Raw genomic sequence first — 25936 nt, 5'->3', positions numbered from 1 at the left:
AAACAGACCTTCCATTTTTCATGCCGACTTCCACTATCGAATTCTTCATGCCATCCATCACATTTTCCGTGTCCGGTATAACATCTATAATAAACAACCTAAAGCTGTCGTCCTCCGCTGGTGTAGACAATATTAACTCCAAGTTCCTTAAAAACACTATAGATGTCTGTGCCGAATACTTATGTTTATTGTTTTCACAGTCACTCTCAACAGGCCAACTGCCCGACGATTGGAAAAAAGGGAAGGTCATTCCAGTCTTCAAAACCGGTAACCAAAACTCGTCTCTAAATTATCGTCCAATCTTCTTAACGTCGGTGCCTTGCAAAATCATGGAACACGTCATATTCACTCACATTATCAGTTTTCTTGACAAGGTTAATTTTTTTCATCCTGCACAACATGGCTTCCGAAGAGGATTTTCATGCGAAACACAGCTAGCACTTTTTGTTCATGACCTTCATTCCAATCTCGATAATAACCTTCAAACCGACGCCATATTTCTAGATTTCACCAAAGCATTCGATAAGGTACCCCATAAACGCCTGTTACTGAAACTTTCCCACTTAAACTTACACCCCGCAGTCTTAATCTGGATCCAAGAATTTTTAAATAACCATTCCCAATCTGTCCTTGTAAATAATCAGCTCTCCAATTTTATTCCAGTAACATCAGGTGTCCCTCAGGGTTCCGTCCTTGGCTCCTTGTTATTTCTAATATATATTAATGACCAACCAACGAACTTAACTTGTAACATACGCATGTTTGCTGATGACTGCGTTTTGTACCGCACAGTAACTAATGTATCCGATCAAATTAGCCTCCAATGTGACCTTAACCAAGTACAGCGTTGGTGTGAACACTGGCAAATGGAACTTAATCCTAACAAATGTAAACTTATGTCGTTTCAGCGTCGCCATAACCCGCTGACCACTTCCTACATAATTTCTAACACTAATGTTCAACTTGTGCAATCATACAAATACCTTGGCCTAACTTTGTGCAGTGACCTAACTTGGACTGAGCATATCCGGACTATCATCGTGGCTGCTAATCGTACTCTCGGCTTCCTAAAACGTCATCTGCGCAACGCACCTCGCCATGTAAAATTATTAGCCTATCAATCCCTCGTAAGAGGCAAGCTCGAATACGCGTCGTCAATTTGGAACCCACACCACGCGTATCTAATCACTGCACTCGAATCACTTCAAAACCGGGCTACTAGATTCATTCATTCCTCATATGCCTATCACATTAGCGTGTCATCTTTAAAAGTGGAAATTGGCCTGTCCCCTCTGTCTTCCCGCCGCCGCATTGCTACCCTTTGCTTGTTTCATAAACTTTTTCACAGTCCACTTGCAATCGAACCTTACATCTCCCCCCATTTCGCAGATCACATCGCATTGGCCATATCTTTCAAGTTACCCGTCAACGTTCCCGCACCGTTACTTTTGCTGCCTCATTTTTTCTTCGTGCAGCAAAAGACTGGAATGACCTCCCCCACCATATTGCAGCAAACACCTGTCCATCAACATTTATGCATAGCGTCACAAGCCATTTTTCAAACTAATCCATGGCTTTTTTGTACGTTTTTGTGTAACCCGACCCCTTATGTAATGTCCCTCCGGGGACCTTTAAGGTAATAAAATGAAATGAAATGAAATGAAATCTCACTCCCCTTGTAATGATGCCTATCAACTTCCAGAGATTCCCGTTTATGAATACTCTTTTACGCTGCCCCTCTTGATAGACCCAGAAGGCATTATACACATAATTAAATCTCTGAAAATGTATTCTTCTGTTCCCATTGAAGAAATCACTGTGAGTTTTTAAAAATCACATGCCAATACTCTTTGATATTCCTTGCTAAGCTCTTTCAATAATGCTTAGACACAGGGTCTAAGTCTTTTGAGTGGAAGATAGCTAAGGTGGTTCCAGTCTTTAAATCCGGCAGCATTGTATCCCAAAGGAACTATCGTCCGATATAGCTCACCAGCATCCCCTGTAAAATATTCGAACACATAATTTACTCTAACTTTGTCCAATTTTTCGAATCTAATTCGGTATTTCATTCCACTCAACATGGTTTTCCTAAACGCCATAACTGCGAATCGCAACTCGTATCATCCACCCAGAAAATGTATGTTATTTTTGACGCGCGTTCATCCGCAGATTGCATATTTTTGGACTTGTCGTAGGCATTTGACAAGGTATGTCACCGATTACTAATGTTACAGCTCCGTAGCCTAAACCTCGACAGTAGTTTACTCAAATGGATAGAAGGTTTTGTTATTAAACGGCACCAATTTGTTTCAGCTGATAATTTCAACTCTTCCCCAGCAATAGTAACACCTGGAGTCCCACAGAGTTCAGTTATTATTTATCTTATTTTTTTGTTATACATAACGACCTTTCTAATGGTGTTTCATCCCCTATTCATCTGTTTACTGACGATAGTGTTGTTTTTGATGAAATAAAAATGGCGCTGATGTAACTACCTTTCAGGCAGACCTAGATAATGTAGCTACATGGTGGGATAACTGGCGAATGGAACTTAACATTTCTAGATGCAAGGCAATGAGAATAACTCCTACTTCAACGCTAACTCCTATGTACTTTTTAAAGGGATACCATTAGAACCAGTCGCGTCATATAAATATCTAGGAGTCCATACCACTACTAATTTGAAGTGAGATGTGCACATCTATCACATTACCGCTAATGCTAAACGATCTTTGGAGTTTATACGACGTAATGTTTCCAAAGTCCCATCATTCATAAAACTTCTGTACAAAACACTTATGAGGTCAAATCTTGAATATGCCACCTCAATCTTGGATACTGACCCCGCTTTTTTATTCATAAACTGGAAATGATTCAAAACAATTCTACCCGTTTCATTATTTGCAAGTACACTAGAGCTGCGAGCATACGTTCTATGAAATCAACACTTAATTTAGAGAACTTAGCGCTCCATAGAAAATTTTGTCATCTGTGTCTCTTCCACAAAATTTACCATCCCCCGCTCTTGAAAACGGAATTCAATAATGCCCCCGCTTACGTGTCTGAGCGACTTGATCATGCGCACAAAGTTGCTGTCCTCTCGTGTCACTCTCGTTTTTACGGTACTTCATTTCATCCACGGACTTCAACTGACTGGAACCACTTTCCCCCACCACATCTGCAATAGATAACGCAATAAATTTAGCTCTGCTACCATCAGTGAAAAGTTTTTTTTTGCCGATTACCCCTGTTGTATGTTTTAGAGTAGCACTGCGTAAATACTCTTCGATGTTGAATGTTATTGGTTTTGAGCCTACTCTAAATATATATATATGTTTCACTGCTCACCGTTTTCTTTTTTAATTGTTTGTACTTACCACTCCCCTCTATATTGCTTCGGCCCTGAGGGTACTTGTAGATAAATAAATAAATAAATATTAAATAAATACATACATAAAATCAATAAATAAATAAAAGTAAAAAAAAAACAAAAAATTAAATAAATAAATAAGTAAATAGAAATAAATAATACAAAACGAAACTAGCGTAGAATGCGCTGGGCCTACAATTTATTGACGGAACCAAAAGACATACCTTTTGCAGCTGGGCAATCTGCAAGACGAAAATGTGTGAGCGGCCTATGAGCAAGGGGCTTTTGAAATCGTGAGGTTTTGTACACCGCCCGTGGCGCTGTCTGAAGGTGTCCCACTTGAATTGGCCGCTGTCGAACGCGACGTAATTCGGAACTACGCGGGGCAATTAAAAACGAAAACCTTATTTTGACTAGTACATAGTCGGTGCTAATATCGAAGGAGATTTAGTAAGGCCATTGTTTTGCTTTAATGCCTAAAGTAGTGCTGAAAGGCGCTTTAAGCACACTAAATGAAAAAGTGCAATCGCTAGGTTGGGTCATCTCCGTCAATTGTCCGAAGTGTAACATTCTTACGTGCTGCTGAATGCTCACACTTTCATGGCAAAGTTTTTTGCTGCGGTCCCTCCGTTTCCTGCGTGTTTGTCGTCTCTAGCATTTTCTGCAATATAGGTCGAAGAGTGTCAAGTAGAGAGAGAGAGAGAGAGAGAGAATAGTCTTTAATGATACTGGTGAGGTTAGCCTGGCCAAGGCGCCTAGCTTGCTACACCAGATGTATATAAAAAAATGAAATCGATGAAGAGATGATGATAATGACTGTGATGAAGATGACGCGCTCATTAAGAGAGTCCTGTTTAAAAAGTCTGATCAAGTCCTGTGCTTCGCAGGAAAGACAGTAGAGCTTTTGTCGCTCGAGATGCTCGTTTAGAGTTCGTCCAAGGGCCTAGCACGGCACTGAGAGTTAGGCCTCTGGACAGCGGAAGACCCAAGGACACTAAAAGGGACGTTCTGGCGGCTCTATACCACGTACACTCACATAGCACGTGGTTCAAGTCCTCGCACACGTCACAAAGAGTGCACAAGGGGGAAGCGGCCTGTTTCGTCTTGAATCGAAAGTGATTGGTGTAAGCGACATTTAGCCGCACATGGTTAAGAACCGCTTCGTCATTCTTGGAAAGTCCTTCAGGCATCCTAAAGGTCCCGTGCGGGTCGATGGAGTGAAGCGGCACGTAATTATGCGGCGCAACAGCCCACATGGATCGCTGAAATCTCCAGGCAGCCTTGGACGCAAGGGCAGAAGCATCTTTTCTGGAGAACGGTATCGGTATCACTGGCCCGTGCAGATGATGCGCTATCGATGCCGCAGTGTCCGCCTTGACGTTTCCAGTTATACCGCAGTGGGCAGGAATCCACTGAAGCTCTACATGATGGTGTGCATTTAGAGCTTGTAAGTGCAATGCATGGATGTCTAAAACAAGCTGTTCTTTCGGTACGATTTTAAGCATGAAGGGCCGCCCGAGAATCCGTAAAGATTGCCCACTGACGTGCTGGTTGCTCGATGATGTAGGCGAAAGCAGCCCGCAGAGCGGCAAGTTCGGTGACCATGAATGTCGTCCTGTGGCTACGCGTTGCGCTGAAGGCGGTACAGGAGGACGGGAACCAGATTCCTATAGCCGATGAGCTAGCTGTCACAGACCCATCCGAGTATAGATGGGTATGGGCCCTGTATTTTTGGAACAGCAGTTCCAAGGCGAAGAACTTTAAGGCAGGGGTGGCGATATCCTGTTTGCGGGTAATGCTGGGCACTCCAGTTGTAATTTGCAGAGGCGGGTACATCTAAGGCGGTTGTAGCGACGGAGAAGGGTGCTGGAAATGCTAGAGGCAGAAGGTCTCGCAATTCAGTGGCTGAGCTGAGTGCTAATGGGTGACCTTGCTGCCGTGCTGCAAATCTCAATTGTACCCGAAGTACCTCCTGCGTGCCAAGAGCAAGTGGTGCCAGTCGTCGACACTCCACCATAGTTCCCACCGTGGATGTGGTCTTCGGAACTCCAATGCACACCCTCAGGACCTGCGCTTGCATACTTTGCAGGGCTTTGGCATTTCCTTTTGAGGGGGGGAGAAGAACAGGAAGGCTGTAGCGTAACAATCCTACGCACATGACGTCATACAGCCGAAGAAGAGACTGGACGTTGCATCCGCCGGCGTTGCTAGATAACATGCGGAAAATGTTGACGAAGGACGCAAGCTTGTCTTTTATATAGCGGACGTGTTTTGACCAAGTCAGAGACCTGTCAAATGTCACACCCTAAAACTTATGGTGCGGAACATAGGGAATAGTGCAGCCTGCAACGGTGAGTCCATAATTTGATACATCACGCTTTGTGAAAGCGATGGCAGTGCACTTGCTAGCTGATATATCTAGGCCTCGGGTTCCTAGAAACGCCGCAATGGAATTGATTGCCCGTTGCAGTCTCGCACGCATTACTCGCCTGTTGCGTCCAGCACTCCATATGCAGATGTCATCCACGTACAAGGATATTTCCACTGACTGCGGTAAGCACTTCTCTATGCCCATCATAGTGATGTTGAAGAGCGTTGGACTGAGGACACCACCTTGGGGAACACCACGGGTCACTCTGTATAGCGGTGTGTCGCCGCTGTCTGGTGACATGTAGATGCATCTATCGGTTAAATAGTCCGAGATCCATGCATACATGTGACCCCCAAGGCCCGAAGACCTCATGGCCGAGCGTATAGCTTCATGGTACACGCAGTCATACGCTGATTTGATATCAAGAAACACAGCGATTGTAATGTTGCGCTGTGTTTTGGCTTGTTTGATGCTGTTAGCAAGGGCTAAGGCATTATCAATGCTACTCCGTCCCTTGCGGAAGCCAGACATCTGTGGCGGGTATGCGTTGCGAGTGGTCAGGTCCCAGTCGAGGCGATGGAGCACCATATTTTCCATAAGCTTGCCGACGCAGCTCAGGAGGGCAATAGGACGGTAGGACTCGATGGAAGTCGGTATTTTGCCTGGCTTCAGTACAGCCACAATTCGCCCGTGCTTCCGTTTTTGCTCTAGGCGGCCAGCTTCCCAGGAACGATTGAAGATGCCTAAAAGGCACTTCTTTTCATTTTCGCCCAAATGGGAAAGGGCTGTGTAGGTGATATTGTCCGGACCAGGTGATGTAGCTTTCTTGACTGAGGTCAGCGGAGCGACGAGTTCTACCATGGAGAACGGTTCATCCATGGGTGATGTTATGGCTAGGGCAAGGGCACTTGTGGGCGACGTGGGTCTTACGTTTGATGTCGGCGAAGAGGTAATTTTTCTACAGAATGCGTTTGCAGCGTCCAGGTCACTGATGTTCATGCTTAACGAAACAGAGTTGAAGGGGTGAAGTTGGGTCGGTGGTGCCCGGAGACTTCGAACCAGGCGCCATATTCCCGAGAGTGGCTTCCTGGGGTCCAACTTAGAGCAAAAAGACGTCCACTCGCGCTTGGCCAACTTGTTCATGTGCCTCTGAATGGCCTTCTGTGCTCTTCTAGCATCTCGGATATCTTCCGGTGATTGCGTCCGGCGCGCTCTTGTTTCGGCTCTCCGACGCACTGCACGAAGTCTTTCATACTCTGCATCGGCGGTAGTATACCTTTCCTATAACCTCAAATACTTAGTGCAGGCAGACCTGGCCGATAAAAGTGTTTGTACTAAGTCGTCATAAGATGACGAACAGTCCACTTTCTCCTCTACTCTGGTTTGGAAAGACGTCCAGTCAGAGCAACGCCGTGTCCGTTGAGAACGACTACCCTGTAAGCCATCAACAGTGACGTAAACCGGGACGTGATCGCTGCCGTGCGTTTCACTGTCAGATATCCAACTCGTTCCAGCTAGTAGCTGCGATGACACAATGGTGACGTCAAGGGCGCTTGACGTGGTTCCACGGAAAAACGTTGGTTCTCCAGTGTTGAGTACAAACATGTCGTACCGTTGAGCACAGTCCAAAAGCCGCCGCCCTTTAGCTGTTACTTTTCTTCCTCCCCATGACGGGTGGTGGGCGTTAAAATCCCCCGTCAGAATGTGGGGTGCTGGGGTAGCATTATAATGCCTTCAAGTCGATGTAGGTCCAGTGCGACACGAGGGGGTATATAGGCAGCAATAATAGTGAAGGACAAGCCGCCGCCTCGCACTGTAGCTGCCAGATATTCGTTTGACGCATCGGGTGGAATGGTATGTTCTATGATGGCCAGGTCATTACGCAAAGCAGAAGTGTACAAAGCTCTTTGTGGCAGAATACAGCGCGGGAGAAGTGTTGTCGCTCTCCTTGCGTGCTCTGTGCACCTTCCACGCAATGCCTCTAGAGCGTTGTACCAGGTGCCACAAGCTACCTGGTCCGGTATATAATGTCGCCTGATACCACGGGATAATTGGGGCGAATGTTTAACTTGCATTTAACTTTTCTGCGCTTCCTGTGGCCATTCGCCTATGGAATAGCCTTCCTGATAGCATTGCTGCATAAAATAATCAGGAAAAATTTCGTCATCTCCTACACGAGCACTTGCAGAGCAGCACATTTAATTAGGCATCATCTTGTTTCCTTCACTGGGCAAGCTTTTCGAAGTGCTGCGGTTTTTTCAATCTAATCAATTTTTCCCCTTGCCTTCAGCTTTTTTCTGTGCGTGTCGTGTGCATGGTATCTGTCGCAAATATGTTAATTTTTTTCCCATTTTCTGTTGTCAAATGTTATTGCGAGATTTCCACCTTTCATTTCATGTGGTTTGTGTGCTCTGAACATTGTACTACTTTCTGCGTCATTGCCCTGCAATGTACATATGCGTTTTTTTCTCTTGTTTTTCTCTGATTTTGCCTTGTGTGTACTGACACTTTTAGTTCTTTACAATCTTTTTTGCCGAGTGTTGGCTGCTTGCACCTCCTGTAATTTTCATGTAACCCCCCTTACTCAATGCTCCGGGCCTGTAAGGTATTTTAAATAAATAAATAAATAAATTATGATAAAGACCTTAGCAATGCAGTCGGCGTAGATAGGCTGGTGGTGGTCATAAATATGATGATGATGATGATACTACAAGAGGCGGTACTAGATACTTTGAACGACTCTGGGTGATGCTTCCCGGGACACAAACAGCATTTCCTTACCAGACTAAAATTGGGGAACCCTAGTTACGGACATTTGCTCAAAACCTCCCAATGATTGTAGAATCACACTATCGGCTTTTTGGACTGCGTAGACGTTGCTGGAGATCTTCTGCATAGGCCTTCGTCATGCCGTGACCACAAAGAACTTTAGGATAAAGACAAAGATACGTCATCGATTCTCCCACGTGCGTCACAAAGCAGAAATATTGCTATGTCACAGCTTTTTCTCGAATTTTCGGTGAATATAAGCGTCGCCTGCCTAGCGTTGATGGGTTGCGGTGGTGCCTTTGGTTATTTACCGATCCCTGAAGCGTGCCTAACGCTATCTTGTTCGTCCAAATTTAACAGTTTACTCTATTACCAAGCTTTTCATAAAGCCGCGTTGGCTAGGCCAACAAGATGACGATACGATGGTGATGCCGGTTTCCGAGTTGGCAGACCGCCTTGTCGCATTACGCTGACGGGTACGGGAACACGCCGACCGACCGAAATTCCGCAAGGTGTGAGTGGCCCACTGACAGAAAAAATTTTCCGTGTATCTGCTCCTTTTTTTGCAAATGTCATCAAAAGACGATAGGCTTTGTAGCAATTTGCCAAGGAAAAGCCCCCTTTTGCTTTCCCGATCACCTCTCGTGCTGTTCCTGTGCCGTCGCGCTCATCCCAAGGAAACAAACAAATGGTTTGTTCAAGGCGACTTAAATTTAGCGCGTTCCACTATTGCAACTCGGGTGGCGTGGTTCCAAGCGCTTGGATGTTTGGAAGCGTTCACGTTTACGTGACATGTGTGATGTCACTGAGCGCGCAATTCTTTTGTGCGCCTGCTACAACGAACCAGCTGTTCGAGCTATGTAGCCTCGATGTAGAGCACTGAGTACTGGCGCTCACGGCTTGGGTTCGAGCCCCAGCTGGTCTATCCTCGTTGTTTTTACTTTATGGACTAATTTTTAATTTAGTTTTTTTCTAAACTCAAATCAACTTGTTTTTGATAATAATGGTGATTTGGAATGTTTTTGGTCGCTCGATGCCAGCGCTGCAGTACGGCAGTGACGTGCGTGAATCGCGGTGGCCGACTTCAACGTTTATAGAACCGTGTGGCCGCGCTCCACGTGCGTTCCCAGCAGAACGTGGAACCTAGCTAGCGGGAAAAGTGATTTCGCCCTGCCCAATCCCGCCTATTGGTTGCGTGCGTGTGGGTGCGTGAATGCATGGCAACAGCCGTCGGTGGTCTTGTGCAGTAGATGTAGAATATCATTTGCTATCAAAAAACCAAACATCCATGAATTTTTTAATAAAGGAACACTGTAAATATTCCCTGTGTAATAATTTGATTGATTGTAGGGTTTAACGCGCCGACGCAACGCCGGCGATGAAGCGCGCCGTAGTGGAGGGCTACGGATTAATTTTGACCACCTGGGGATCTTTAACGTGCGCCGAACTGTGTAATAATTTCTTTTCTTGTATTTGCGTAATGTCTTGTTCTTAATCAACAAAGTTGACAAGTATGAACATATAAACCGGGCTAAACATTTACCTTTGGCGTTAAGTATATAAGAATATTGCGCAATACCCACTTTGCTTTGGCCGGGAGTTTGAATCGAGTAACAGCTCGGATGTTTGGACACAGTCTCGAAGCACGCACAAAGTCGCGTGCCGCATTGGTTCTGTTTTTACTGTGCGCTGGGGCCCAGATCGTCTGGAAAAGGAGCGGTTTTGCGGCGCTCACAGCACGGCTGCAATAGTGCATGTTTCCAATGCTTCGAAAAATGCTCTTGCGTCTATTCGATCACGGGGAGGCTGAGCTCGCCGCGCTGGGGGATGAAGAGTTCCTTCAGTAGTGGTCTACTCAGTTTATTCGTGTGGTAAACAAACAAATAGAATTGTCTATTCTACCCTATTGACTGCTGTATTGATCCTGACTTGTTGGCGTGAACTGTCAAGGATATGATCTACAGTGATGTTTCAGAGTAATTGGGCTTCTAGTAGTGTGTGTACTAGAGAACTGGGGAGTGAACTGCGTGTGTAGTGAGTGGTGTAGTGAGTGAAGAGATACATGAAGTGTGTATGGTTTAGGCGACCCGTGTAGTATTTAGCACAGCGGGTCTCTGTATCGGCTATTAATAAATTTTCTTGAAGACTCAGACAGAAATGCCAAAATGTCTGGGTATAGGTGTCCCAAGAAAGACTATCGTCTTTAAAAGGCACCTATCATCATTGGCCGAACGGTCATCGACAATTCTCGTGAAGCGGAAACTACGCCCATATGACATTCGAGCTGTAATAAAAGCGGGTCTGTTGTGTTATTTCCTATGGTGTAATAAACATATAAAATTCATGAAGTTGACATACCACACAAGCGCTAATGCACAGCCTATCGGGACTGACTACGCTTCGATGCTTCGCTGTGGCAAAAACTTGTTTCCCAGAGTTGCAAACTGCATATTCACGTGAGAGCAATACCGCTCGTAGAAAATATAAGCTTAGGAGAGGAGGTACGAAAGGTTTATTAGCTAATAAATATTCCATATCGACCAAAATATTTAGCGTAAAGCTTAAAACAAAAGCATCGTGAGGACTATTTCCACAGGGTGAAATTTCAGTCGCAGCCGAAACAGGGCTGTGGCTCAGAAAGAGGTATGGTGAGGGCTTCATAGAACCTCACTGCGCAACTAGTATTCAACAAAAATGTTCAGTTAACCAAGCTGGAACTGGTGGGTCTCGATCTTGGCCTCAGTGTGTCTCGATCTCGATCTGTACAGTGTCCGCAGACAAATTACACGGGGTCATGTGCTCCAAACGGGCGTCAATTGCGGGTCAGCCAAGCAGCGGAAACAGGATGTAGGTTAGCAACAAGGACGAGTATCAGGTTATTTCACCCTCCCTTTTAATGAAGTCCGCATGCGCAGTGTTTACTGACTTTGCCGCTAGATGGTGTAGCGCGCGCCGGAGGCTGTAGGCTCCGTTGTACGTGTTCCTTTTTAATTCCCCCTGTACTGCTTGGCCACAAGCCGGTGGACACAATGCCGGTGCAATGATATCCACCTAGAGGCAAATAAGCCCCGGACAGACACATAGCGAGGTGGTGACGAGAACGGTAAGCGCCATGCTCCTAGCCTCTATCCGCCAACCCCCTTCTTAAATGTCTCCTGACGAACCTTCGACCTTTGATACCCTAAATTTGCGGTTGCTTGAAAACAAGACGAAGCAATGTCAGCTATAACGCCTGCTTACGGAGCTGGATCTAGACGTACTGGAAAGGCAAGAGACAAGTATCTAGGGGTGGGAGAGACCGGCAGCATGGTGCGTAGGTGTACTTTCAGGTACTATGCGTGTGTTAGTCATGCTGTTGGATGCTCCGGTGGCTCCATGCTTTTTTTGAAATAGCGGTTAAATCCATGTGTATGAAGTGTGCAATGTGTTTATCTAGTGGCTCGGTTGTGTGCGATTTCACATTGAATAATGTGGAAGGCACGACACCTGTGTTTATGCGCCGAACAGGGCAGAGGGCAGGCAGATTTCTTTTTTCAAAATGTTCGCCAGTGCCTCATCGGGGACTTTACATGTTTGTAATTCCTAGCAGGGTAAAACGAGCAGTAGTCCTTATCGAACGCAAGCATCGAATTACTGGCGGAGAGTGTCGATGAATTTGGTGTATTCGACGTGGCGGAGTGCCTTGGGTGTGGACGAGAAGTGAGTTTCACCCACTTTCAGGGTATTCGTCCCGCTAGGCTTGCGGGAATATACGTGTCACTTTATTTATTTCCCAAATGCTAAGGTTAGAGAGCACACCCAGCATCGTTTTCTGACCACTGCCTGCTTAAGTGTAGCGTCGGGGCACGCAAGCACGGTACTGCTTACTCGCTGGATCTTTGGAAATTAGGTGCCTAACTCCTAAACAACGAAATGTTCCATGATACAGTTCTGCAAAAAAAAAACTGAAGAGATAAAACATAAAGGGGGTAAAATTAGAGAACAGACGGAATTGCCTAAAGGGGTATACCATTATATCAATGCAAATATACAGCTGCTTAAAGCATGGAGAAAATTAAAAAAGTACGTTGCAGGGCAAGTTCAAGTAAATAACTTTGAACGAGAGAAACCGCCTCGGTTATTTAAAGAGAACATACGCAAGCTCAAACAGCAGCTAGGAAGACTAGACGGGGAACGGTATAGCGGGGCACTCGTTCGAGGGAGATCCGAGTGATTAGTGTAGCGGCAGAAACGAACTAAACGGGCGCGTGGAATCGAAAAAGCAGGTGTTAGACAAAACACGATCGATGAAATCGAATAGAACGTACGCGCGTCAACTGAGGTAGGTTACATCTACCACTATTTTTAATATTATCAGCCTCTGTTGGGATAACGACCACCTAATGTGGAGGGTTTTGAAAAGAGTACCTAGGCTGAATGCCAAGCATTGAAGATGCAAGAAGAGATAGCTTAGAGCGGCCCATTTCGACCGCAGAAGTCGTCAAGAATTGGTAAACTAAACCCTTAGGAGTTGCCCTGCCCAGACGGGTTAAGGAGGGCCTTTTACAAGTACTTCAAGGTGAAGTTATTACCGGTTAACGGCGGTGTTCTTGGAAGTATTTCGACTGAAAACCCCTCCACCGTCGTATTCGTTCACCCACTCAGGGTTGATGCCGATAACGGAAGAAACGGAGAAACTAAAGTGTTTAACGTCGTACCGACCAATCGCTTCGTGAAACGTTGATTACAAAATAATGATGAGGAGGCTTGCGCGAAGGTTACAAACTGTAATCACAGTTCTTGTAGGGACACACGGGATAAGCGGCAGCAAAGGTGGCACAATCACAGCTGCTATACATACGGCGAGATGTGTGCTTCAGTGTTCTGACGCCCCTAGAGGCGCCTTCATATTTCTGCAGCAAAACATCAAGAGGAGAGGGGAAATGATTAATTGACGTTGTGTACAAATGCGGAGCGAAATGATGGAATTAACATTGTAGTAATAGCACACACAAGTGCTCGTTCGCTTTACTTTGTAAAAATGCGAGCGAAATCAAGGAATGAACGTTTTGGTGACTACACAACCGAGCTGCGCGTTTGCCTTACTGTGTAAAAATGCGGAGCGAAATCAGAAATGAACGTTTCGGTAATTACACACCCAAGCTGCGCGTTCGCTTTACTGTTCCCTAATGTGCAGCCAAATCAAGAAATGATTGTTTTGGTGATTACACTCCCAAGCAGCGTGTTCGCTTTACTTTCATTTTCCGAATTTAACTAACACCTGATCACACAAAGGAAGCATTTTTTGAAGTATACAGGGTAATCAGTTCACCAGCGACAAAAGGTGTCGTTAGGAGACTGTGGCATCTGAGCCCTTCTTGTATTATTTTGTTCTAGATTCTGCAGGCTCTCTGTGCAATAGGATGATGTTTAGAAGAAGCGTTTAGTCTCAGAAGCGGGTGGCTCTATAAGTCAATCTCCGGGCTGCTCTCGGAGGATAAATTTTTTGCGAGCGCTCACGTTGCGGCAATACAACCCAACATTAAATTTTAGTTTTCTGCTGATTCGCGAGTGTAATTTTCAGTTACCAAACCACTGTTTTGGCGCTTTTTGCACTAGGTGACCTAGTGCAATAAACATCCAGCCATTATCAATTTTCTATTACCCATCTTCCTTCTTTCGTAGAATGCTCATAAAATTTATGTCACGTCCAGCTTGTCCAGGGTAGTGGTCAATATCTTATGTATGATACTGGCAAGCATAGCTGCCGTGGTGTTGAGTGGGCGAGCTCTCCTACCTTATGCAACCACACAAACCCGAAATACATCGTGGCGTATAGCTGTAGCATGACCATCTGAGGAAATGTCGCTTATGGAGACTGTGAATTTCATAGAAGTGGAATGACAATCAGCTTGGAAAGCAAGTTCTCTTTGCTGAAACGTAGGCCACAATCGTGCTTTTACCTTGTTCGAAGTTTTTCTTCTCTTATATATATATATATATATATATATATATATATATATATATATATATATATATATATATGTATATGTATATATATATATATATGTATATATATATATATATATATATATATATATATATATATATATATATATATATATATATATATATATATATATATATATATATATATTGTATGCGCTGGTATATATATATATATATATATCTATATATACCAGCGCATACAAACGTTAAATTGAAGTTGTGAACATCCAGCAAAATCAGCGGCAAAGGTGGGGAGCAGGCAGGAGGCTCCGGAGGCTACGTTCGAAACTGGACGCTAGGGGACTTCAAAGCGGCCCTACAGTCTGCGCTCGCCGCGTCAGTACCTCAACCAAACCCGCATCATATCGCAATTGGCAGACCTGAGCACGTAAAAACATGAACGAAGAGCCTTTACAGAAAGAAAACACGGCCTCCGAGGGTGGAAGTGAGGGTGGATTATTTGTTTTGTGCAATCAAATGCAGGTGGATTAAAAGAGGCAGACCTTGCACCCAATTGAGGCTACTGTTTCAGAACCACTCTTAGTAGTGGTGACGTTGCACTTGTATAGTTCATAAAGAAAGGGTTTGCCTAAGCTTCCCGGTTAGAGGTTAATGGGGATGGAGCCGCAGCAGGAGTAATTGATCGCACGACACACCCTAAAAAGAGTCCGCTATTGTGCAACCCCTCGGCTGCTTTTTTGTTAAGCTTATAAATGTTTAGAGCCGATTGTAATAACTGAATAAAATATGACTAGTTCCGCTCAATGTGCATGTATTGCGTTACCGCAACACAACCAAGCTCGACGTTGGCGCGAAGGAGATGTAAATCAGCAACATGTCAACCGAGGTCACTTAGGAACGCATGTACACAGTTACTGTAACAAATTTTGAGGCGATTCTTTCGTCATTCGGTCACATATTTTAGGCTCCCATTTCTACCAAGATATGTAGTCGCCACGTGGGCGCTGACAAGGTAGGTCGGTTTTCGGGCGATCTTTCGGCGTGGTGTAGAAGCTTAGCAGTCCCACCCCATTACTTCCTCCAGCTTTTCCCTCCGTGGCCGGAGGGCACGATTCATAACCAATATGATAAGAAACTGCTTGAAACTGGACGCATCAAGTCAGACGGCCCCGTCTCAAAGAGGTGCTGCACCGCAAAAACTTCGCCGCAGCAGATGACGCCCGTAAGCGGATGTTCTTAGAGAAGTGACCGCGAAGCCAGTCATCATGAGCTGTCACGCGCTCGTGCTGCGAGGAGGTGGACGAAAGGACGGAGAATCGCTTCGCGGGGGGAAAGGCCATGTTTTGTTTCATTAACTCTCCGCTAATACTCATCCCTTTAACAAAATACTAGAAGGAAGTGATTACTGTAACATTGAATAAGTTGAAAATGTGAACATCCATGGAGCGGCAAAACCACTTTCAAAACCCGTTCAATTTACGCTTCATTGGCGGTTGATAAGCGTTGCTGTCACTCGGAAGAAATAAAAACAGGAGCAAGCATCTCGATGTAGACAAGGAGAAGAATAAAAATATTTCCCGGCACTCACAGAAATCTCCAACCACTAAAAGCAACACCTTTTCTGGGAGGTAATTTTCTTCTTCCTAGTGGTCACTCGGCTAAAATAAAAACAGGCGCAAGCATTGTTATATATACAAGCGCAAGAATAAATATATTTCTCGACACTCACAGCAATGGACAACCAGTAAAAAGAACACCTTTTCTATGAGGTAATTTCCCGCTTGCTAGCGGTAAATCAATACCCTCACCAAGAAAACAAACACGGTCTGTACTTCTTGCTTCCAAGGTCAATGCCACTTGTGCAGTTTTGTACCCCCTGTCATTCCCCGCTGCTAGGCTTAGCTTTGCACTTGTGGGCGTATTCCGGGCTGAGTTAATCTGGAAAGCTACAAACAAGCAAATTGAAGATTAGAGGGGTCATGGCATCTCGACAGCTGCGGCATGTGAACGCAGAGCTAGCTGTTCAAAAATAAGCAGAACATGTCCTGAGGTTCATTATAGCTCTCTGAGTTCGGCGGCAGCCTAACGTCGTGTCAGCTATACAAGGCGGGCATGAGCTCGCACTGGGACTGTTATTGATTTTTCAGGCTGGAGGACGCCAGCGCATGTGTGGCGGTAATTAATTGTAATTACGTATTTTACTCCGGAGGTACTCCCCGAATCAATAAAGTTTGAAAAAGGCTCTTGTAGGTACCCACGAGAGGCATGTATTGGCGCTATTTTGAGCGACTAACGTATTGCGCACTTATTTATTCTGACTGATAAAAGAAACCCTCGAAATAAGGACAATACCACGTGACGGCACTAGCGCGTGTTCCATGAAGCAGTGCCCTCAAATCAGCTGATTGCAAGCAACTGCTGGTTCTGGCCCTTTCCCAAGAGGTGGCGCATTACTTTGATAATGGCATGTCAGGACGGAGCAAGAACAGCAAGATTCGCGGACCGTGTGTGGCAGATAAGGCACAAACTAACCCGCTATTTCTTCGCTCTCTTGTTAATTTGTGTCATTCTAGCTAACTCAGAGGCAGCCTGTGTGAGGGAATTACTTTACAAGGTGGGCGGGAGCATTACAATGTGGTACTTTTTATATTTCGTGGGATTCTGATTACCAGAGAGAATAAATCAGTTCGCATTCTGTTCATCACTAAAATTACCGTAATTAGATGCCACTCCTGGGTGCCTACATGTGCCAAACTAACGCCTAAATAATTTGGAGAGTACGTCTCCGGTTAGATAATTATGTACAATTAAGTAATAAGATCTGAGTTTTAAAGAAAGTAAAGCGGTTCCACTCAAAGCGAAAGCAGCCGGAAGTGCACACCAGGGAATCGCCGTAATGGGCCTGGACGACGTTTTCTGCTCACTGCTACCACCCATCGCATGTGTAGCTCCCCTGCTCCTCTCTTGATGAATGAAACGGAGGTTTGTCCAATACAATTCAACTTTCCCGCCTTCGGAGTGCTTGCGCGCCCCTTTCCTGAAACAGCGACCCCGGCAGTTTTGTTCGCTGTGTGCTTTCATTTCGTCCCGCACGTGGTGTCGAAGCTAACGCCTTACTGTGCCGATTGTAGCGCGCAATTTGTTTCTTGCACTGCCACCTTTTCTCGATTACTATCGTAAAAACGAACTCAACAGGACACCTAACCAAATGAACGCTGCCGCTGCCGGTTAGTTACATGTATTGTGCCTGAAATGAGCCTGCACTTTTCTTTCCGCTAAGCAACGGGGCTATGTATGAGAAGCGCCAGCAATTTACAAGTATCGAACGGGTATGCCTATATAAACCACTTGGTTTTAGAAGCCTCTGTTGCTCGAAGAAACACGATCGACGAAATGAAATATACTGGAGTCTGCCAACTCATTTAAACGACATCAACCAGTTCTACTTTAAATATAATCAGTCTTTGTATGTGTACCAACCGGGTAATGTACCTGGACTGTATGCCAAGCCTCAAGAATGAAATAAGAGATATCCTACAACATCTCATATCTGTCGCTGAAGTCAATAGATGATTTAAACCAAGAGCGGTGTTCCGGCTCTGACGGTAATTTTTATAGGTAATTGTTACAGGTACCCGGCACTTTTCTAGGTACTTCAAAGTGGAGGTAACACCAGTTTTAACGGCGATTCCTTGTAAGCATTGTGTCTGTAAACCACTCCACCGTCCTATTTGCCTTCCCACACAGTGCTGATACTAAAAACATAGTTCCGAGTTCTGTTTGGAGCGATGAAGTCAAGCGCACACCGGCACGCTCCGCATTTTTTCTTTACGTGATCCGATGTCCCATGTATGTATGGGATGACGGCAATCTTCTGCTTTTGATTCGGTCTGATGTTCGAGTGGCTGGCTCCTTCGTGCTGCTCATTTAAAAGCTTTCCCGCCAAGCCACAAAGCATATCGCGTAAAGAAAAAATGCGGAGCGTGCCGGTGGTCGCGTGGTCTCCAGCGCTCCAAACGGAACTCGGAACTATGTGCCGCATAGTAATTGATGCGGACCTAGGCCTCCTGTCTGCAGCAAGAAGCATGCCACTGCGTTTTTGGAGTGTTCAAAAAACGTAGTGTATCAGATCTCCTTGAAGGCCGGCCGTATATACGTAAATTAGACGGGCCGCTGCCTCAACGACCGGTTACGTGAACATGCGGCGACGCTGAAGACGGGAACAGAAAGCTATATGGCGCTTCACTGTAAGACAACTGCACGCAAAGTGGCTGCAAACCAGTGTTCGAGATGACCTGAGTGCTGCATTCATATCGCAAAAAAGAAGACGGGAAGTGTTCGAGGCCTACGTCATAAAATAAACATGGGGGACCGATGTGTCAGCAAGCCTTCAGTCGACCTTCTTGCAAGTTAGGTGGATTATCTGGATGATTAGTTAGGCGAGTGCGGCAGCTGTAATCGTTTTCACATGTGGTGCAACTAGTATCACATGGTGTTTTCCGTGCCTTTATAATCGCTTTCGGAGCTAATAAAGCTCAGTTGTTAGTGCCCCTCTTTCCTGTCGGTTTCCCTTCCTCCTGTTGTGCCTGGCGCTTAACCTGTTCCCATGATGAAATACCAACTAGGTCTCATCGACACATTAATTCCCTTCATTGCACGTTCATCGGGCCCCTTTCCGAGTCCTGCTCTCCAGGACCGCCATTTCTGCACCAGTAAGCTAGCGGCGGCCATGTGCAGGGCACGCTTCCTAGCGTTCTCCATCAAGACTCTCCGTCGGACCGTCTCCTCTTTCACAGGCACACGGTGTGCCGTTAACCCGTATTCTTCGCGACGAAGATTAGAGGCAGGTGAGGTTGGTCAAGGATGCCCTGTTTGTGCCCTGTGCTCGGGCTACACCACCTGGACACTACCATCGTTATTTCCGCAAAAGGCTGTGAAAGGCGTCGTTATCAGCTGATTTTAACTTGAATAGTATGACGGTGAGGCTTCCAAAAAAGAAGCGCTCTCAGAACCACCAAATCAAGATGTGAAGGTGCTTGGTGTGCTCCCGCCCAGCCTTCCTCAGCGTGTAACCGACGCCTTGCCGCTGGGGCCGAAGTTCTGCGCGGCACCAACCACCGACAAGGCTCAAGTGCTGGCATTGGTTAGGACCGCAGCTTCCAGGGCAAGTCCTAAGGATGCGGACAGGTGTGTACGCGAGACGGTCGAGGGACTGCCTAAGACTCGTGTGGCGAAGCCTCAAGTAAGAACTCGGAAGATTGTGGTAGCACTTCGTAAGGATGATCTCCGGTTACTTCTTTCCGACAAGGAGGGAGGCTTTGTTTTCGCGACAGCAGGTGCCTACAATGAACGATCCAGGTTGACAATGCAGCAACACTTTCGCCGAGGTAACCGCACCCCTACCCGGGTCAGGAAGCAAGCTGCAGGATACTGCGGAGAGCTGGGTGTGACCAAACGTGAGATTTCAATCGTGAAAGCGGAGTGCCTGAGCCTCCAGCCTTTTTTCTGGGTCAAGACGCACAAGTATGAGACGCCTTTTAGAGTGATAATTTCCGAGCGTGGCACCTGGTAGCGTCATTTGGGGCAGTACCTACAGCGATACCTTAACAAGCTCGGAGTTGATGACCCTTACTTGGTGCGAAGCCCGGCCTAAGTATCGGAATTCTTTGGTGGCATGATTTTCGCAAATGTGAGTGGCGTTTCGCTCGACTTCAAAAATCTGTACTACTCCCTGTCCCAGAAATTACTTTTGGAAGTGGTTAGCGAGGACATCGACAAGTACGGGTGTCTCTGCTTTCAGAACGACTGCGGTGTGGGCGTCGACTGCTTCCTTACACTCCTGGGGTCTTATCTCCAGTCTTCAATTGTGGAGTTCGAAGTAGCCTACTACCAGCAAAAGCAAGGAGTCTGCACTGGTTCTTGCCTAGTCCCGGCGCTCAGTGACATGTTGATGACCCGATTTGGCCGGCGCTTGGAACACGAACTTGGCGACCTAGGTGTTGTGCGCGTTTTCCGGTTCGTGGACGACTACCTTGTTCTTTTCAAGTCGTCAGCCAGCACATCGGACGAAGAATCTGCTAGACGGGTTCTGGCAGTTTTCGAAGGGGCGCTTGACTGCCTCACACTGACCATGGAGCTGCCACTTGAGTGTCGCCTGAGGTTCCTCGACCTGGAGCTGACGTTCTTGAAGGGCCACTTTTGCTGGGTGTACTCGCCCCACTCCAAGAAAGCCTTGCTTCCATTTACCTCTGGTGTACTCCAAGTTGGTCAAGCGAGGCATAACGGTCGCTGCCTTAAGGAACGCCCTTGTAAGGTCCTGCCATCACCAGATACAGGAGAGTTTTGTCTCGCTGGTCGGAAGACTGTTTCAGGTGGGCTTCCCTGCATCGATGCTTTGCGGCTTGGCAGGAAAGATTTTAAATGAGCAGCACGAAGGAGCGAGCCAGTCGAACATCGGACAGAATCAAAGGCAGAAGATCGTCGTCATCGCATACATACGTGGGATATCGCATCGCGTAAAGAAAAATGCGGAGTGTGCCGGTGTGCGCGTGGCCTTCAGAGCTCCCAACAAACTCGGGACTATGTGCCGCATATTTAACCGATGCGAACCTAGGCCTCCTGTCTGCAGCAAGATGCATGCCACTGCGTTTGTGGAGTGTCCAAAAAACTTAGTGTATCAGATATGCTTAAACTGCGGCCTTGTATACGTAGGACAGACGGGGCGCTGCCTCAACGACCGGTTGCGTGAACATGCGGCGACGCTGAAAGCGGGAACAGGAAGCAATGTGCGCTTAGCTGTTAGACTGACTGCAAGCCAAGGGGCTGCAAACCGGTGCTCGAGAGTACCCGAGTGCTGCATTCATATCGCGAAAATTGCGCCCACCTCCCCGCGAGGGGAACCCTGTGCAGTGGGGTTCACTTGATGTTTCCGTTAGATTGATTTTGGAATCACGTGGAACGTGTCGGAAACGCGGTTGATTATCATGTTTTATTATTGTTATTATGTTTTATTGGCCAACCTTGGTCAATCTCTCTACGTGGTATGCTTGGGGCTTCGCAGTCGCAACGACGTTTACTCCATCATTGTTGCTGTAAGTGGGAGCTTCTTTTCTTTTATTACAAATGTTAATCATTGCCCCATCATGCGTTGTATCAGTAGCTTCTTGACGTAGTTTGAATGAGGCAAGGATATAAGGCGCGTTCGTAGCATTTCATTCTGTGTTTGTTTTGTGGCGCAGTTTTTTTTTAAAGAGCACCATGTACCTCGCGTTTTGCCCACAGGGTTGTGGGGTCGAAACCGGGTGCCGCTAACTATTGTTTTTTTATAGTGTAGGGGGAGGGGTGTGGACGAGAGAGGGGCATCGGAGAGGAGAGGGGGTGAGCGGCGGAGTGCGCAGCTCGCGCGGCGAGGAGAATGGGGAAGGGGCCGACGACAGCGACGCCGACGCTGCATGGACAAGGCGAGTGAATGAGATGCAGTCGCATCTAAAAAAGAAGAACGGGAAGTGTTCGAGGCCTACGTCATAAAAAACGATGGGGGACCGATCTTTCAATCGACGTTCTTGCGAGTTAGGTTAATTACCCGGATGATTGGTTAGGCGAGTGCGGCAGCTGTAATGGTTTTCACACGTGGTGCAGCTGTAATCATTTTCACACGTGGCACTGCAACTAGTATCACACAGTGTTTTCCGTGCCTTTATAATTGCTTTCGGAGCGAATAAATCTCAGTTGTTAGTGTGCCTCTTTCCTGTCGGTTTTCCTTCCTCCAGTTGTGCCTTGCGCTCAAACTGTTCAACTAATTGTAGAGCAGGTAAACGAGTCGGCAAAATGCGTAAAATTGCTGAAGACTGTAAAACACCTAGGTCGTCAGTGAGAAAAGAGTAAGATATGTATGATCCCACATTAGGGAGTCACTAAAACAACGCTGTAAGACTGCTTTCTTAGCACGACTACACGTTTACTCTAGACGCCTTCTTTTAAAACCGGTCTTTGACGGCATCCTTCGAAACACTCCCTCGAACTCGTCAGTCCTAAAATTGCAGCCTTAAAAAAGCACATCAGAATACCTAAATAAAACTGACAGGTACGCTGAGTTTATTTGAATCTCTGTCAGTAGATTAACACAAAAATTAGCGGTTGATTTCAATTTCAATGCACTTCAAATAGCTACCCGCCACATTTCAACTAGTTCTGACATGACAATCAGTATTACTGGCAACAAATTTTCCTTTGGGTTTTTGTGCTTCCTTTTTTATCAGAGCTGCTTGGATCTCCTTGCAACCACTCTGGAAAGCAGATTTGCTATGCCTTCTTTCACAAAAATACATGGTTGCAATGCGCTTTGAGCGAAGCTCAAGTCAAATGTAGTTACGAAGAGAGGGGGACTTCGCCGGTCTAATCACTCAATGGCTGGTACGTTTACCGGTGCATAATATTCCACAGGCCGAGTGTGCCACGTGTTTCGAGAAATATATTGAGGTTTAACAAATTCCCGAGAACGTTTTCCTAAAATACGACATAAGCGAAACGAGATGCTTATGTAAAAGGTGGCTTTATACTGAGACCACTATTAGGTTATTATTATTTTTTGTTGCGGACGTTGTTTGCACGAAATCGCCCAAAATATAACTAGTACCTTTGTTGCTGTGGCGTTTTTTGAACGAATCAAGTAAGGTTCACCCAAGCTACAATAAATTCAACTATGTTCATAACAGAATAACAGGTACAAAACTTCGCATGCAATGCAATAACCAATTAACCAAATGTCAACAAGGCCAACCACCGTTGGAGATCTTTTGTTCTGTTTAACTCAAATGACGTTCTTTCAATTGTAAACCACATTGCCTTCATAGAGACGGCCACAAATTAGGAAGAGAGCGCGACTTACCACGTGTTTTAACAGCTTGTAAATACGTAGTTTTAACATTTATTTACAATATAAACATTTCCTTGCCTAGAGGCCAAAATTGTCGCAATATTATTCAACCAAAGCAAACTGCAGGGGCAATTAGGCGCAGTTATCTTTGTATTTTGATTATTCTCGCAAGTGTTTGCTCACTTAGGTTACATATCTCCACTTACTAGAATACGCTAGAGGCGGCTCCGGACGCAACCCAATCGCTTGTTTATCTCTGAGGGGGTGTAGAATGAACGTGTTTACAACCTTGCAACCCTAAAAAAACCGAAAAAATATATATTTTTCAGCGATATTGACGACACTTTCATCTGGCCACCGCAGAGACCTATGGTCATTTTGCAATGCCCCAGATGAAAAAACGCTCAAAACAATAGGACATTTCTGTGCTTTCCGTCACTTCATCTTTAAATTTTGGACATTTAATAGAAATCTTTCTTGACTTTTTTTCTGTTGTTTGATTTCGCACTTGATTTGTCATTTTAATTCATTCATCTTTTCTTCATAGGCCGCGACTCTCCTCCTTCGCCAGAAAAAAAAATGTATCTGCCAATCTCGCATACCATTAGCGGGGTGTAAAATTTTACCATAACTGCTTAAAACAACATCAATGCGTCAATTACGTGTAGTAACCCGCATGGAAATAGGACGACGCATAAATCAGCGGTCCGGAGTCACTGTGACCACGCGCATGACGTGGTAAAATCTCATCCTTTTAAATATCGTCCTATGCCCTCAACTCAATTCCTATAACAAATAATCGCGAGCAGATCACCTTTGCAAGATTTTGCAATGGCCACCATGCTCGCTCTGCTTTGCACGATTAATTGCCTGCACTCTGTGGACATTCCCTGAGAGTACGATATGTATATAAAATTTTGCGACCGCATATATCTGGCCTTCACAAGTCTGAAAGGCCTGCTATAAAATGCAATAGAATATAGAAGAACAAAAAAACAGAGAGCAGCGCAACAGAGAGTATAAAATAATCTTCCTGCCAGTTACCGAGACAAGCAGGATTACTGTTTGCACTGAAAAATTCAATCGCTATCTACAAAAGACGTCTTCATGTCGAACCGTTTTACGTTTTATTTGTCTTATACCGTCGCAGAGAATAGGTAGCGACAAAATACTGTACTTCTTAATTTACTTGAATAGAACTAGCGCCCCTGAACTATCAAACGACGAAACCTGCACGGGGGATCCTATAAAGGAATAAGTAGAGGAACCGGCAAAGCGTGGCGCACTGAAACCAATAAAATATGAAGTTTATATGCTGTTGCTTGTGATTGCGATTCTCGTTCCTTTTGGCTGCGTTTTCAAAGTGACTGGGATCATGTTCATTAGGGTAATACCGTGCTCAGTAGAATAAACAACAAAAGCGCTGACCCACAACTCGCGGCTCCACTAGGAATACAAAACATACCCGCAAAAAACAAGCGTAGAAAATCTAGCACGCCGAAGTACTACGCTAAAAGTAATCAATCCGCGCACAGACGGTCGACGAATTCGGGCGCATCTGAAACAAATTTACAACTCGTTTATGCTGCACGGAGATTGAAGACTGGCTATTCCTTATCTTTTGAGTTTGCGTACAGCAGAAAGCGTCCACAAGTTGGCTCGTAGTCTATTTTGTTTGTTAACCGCTCCTCTGTGTTACAAAAAAAGGGCAAACACTAACCGATCCCTACCTTTCTTTGAGTGCAACGAACTTTGATGTCGGGCGAGAGCTTGGCTGTGCAATTTTGGGCTTAACAATGTTGAATTGACATTGAAAAATAATTAAATCAGTGCTACTATTGCCGCCGGATGCCTTTGGCTTCCTTACCAGAGAAAAGTTAATCACCTCCTAACCCTTGCCCTTAGGTCAATTCCTCCCTCACCTTTATTGTGACCTCTCGGTCAACCACATCAATTCACAGGCGTGATTTGATTGAAATACCAAATTAAGTGTCTGCCATTCGGACACTAAAATGACATGTCTTCAAAAGCGATTTACTGGGAAGAAATTCAACTTCGAGTTTGTACGGCGACCGAGCTTCACCTAAGCTTAAGGGTCCGCTGTAATAGAGGGATAAGGGCTTCATTATTTTACCCACCTTATAATCTTCCGCGCACCAGATTGGAGACACGGACGCTTTCGCGTTTGCTCTTTCCTGCGTTTTCTCCATTGGGCTATTTTGACAGCGCAAAATTGTGCAGTACCGCCATAGGTCGGCAAAACAGAAAAAACTCACTCAAACTCAATCACATTTTTTTTCATTCACGCTGTACTCAATCAAACTCAGACTCAAAAAGCTCATCTGTTCACAAAATGACTCGTACTCACTCATCAAATACTCATTTGTAATCATACTCACTTGTACTCAAACTCATTTGTCCTCACGAGTATTCGTGCTCTCTCTATACTCATGAGTACTCACTCTGTACTCTTGAGTACTCACTCTGTACTCATGACTACTCAATCTGTACTCATGAGTACTAAATCTTCTGTACTCATGAGTACTACTCATTCTACACTCACGAGTACTACTCATTCTGCACTCATGAGTACTACTCGTTC

This window comes from Haemaphysalis longicornis, unplaced genomic scaffold (assembly GCF_048455015.1).
Source record: "Haemaphysalis longicornis isolate Haplotype H1 unplaced genomic scaffold, Haemaphysalis longicornis Haplotype H1 scaffold_6, whole genome shotgun sequence".
Taxonomy (NCBI): Eukaryota; Metazoa; Arthropoda; class Arachnida; order Ixodida; family Ixodidae; genus Haemaphysalis; species Haemaphysalis longicornis.
The sequence above is the reverse complement of the archived record's forward strand: the minus strand, read 5'-3'. Positions refer to the sequence as shown.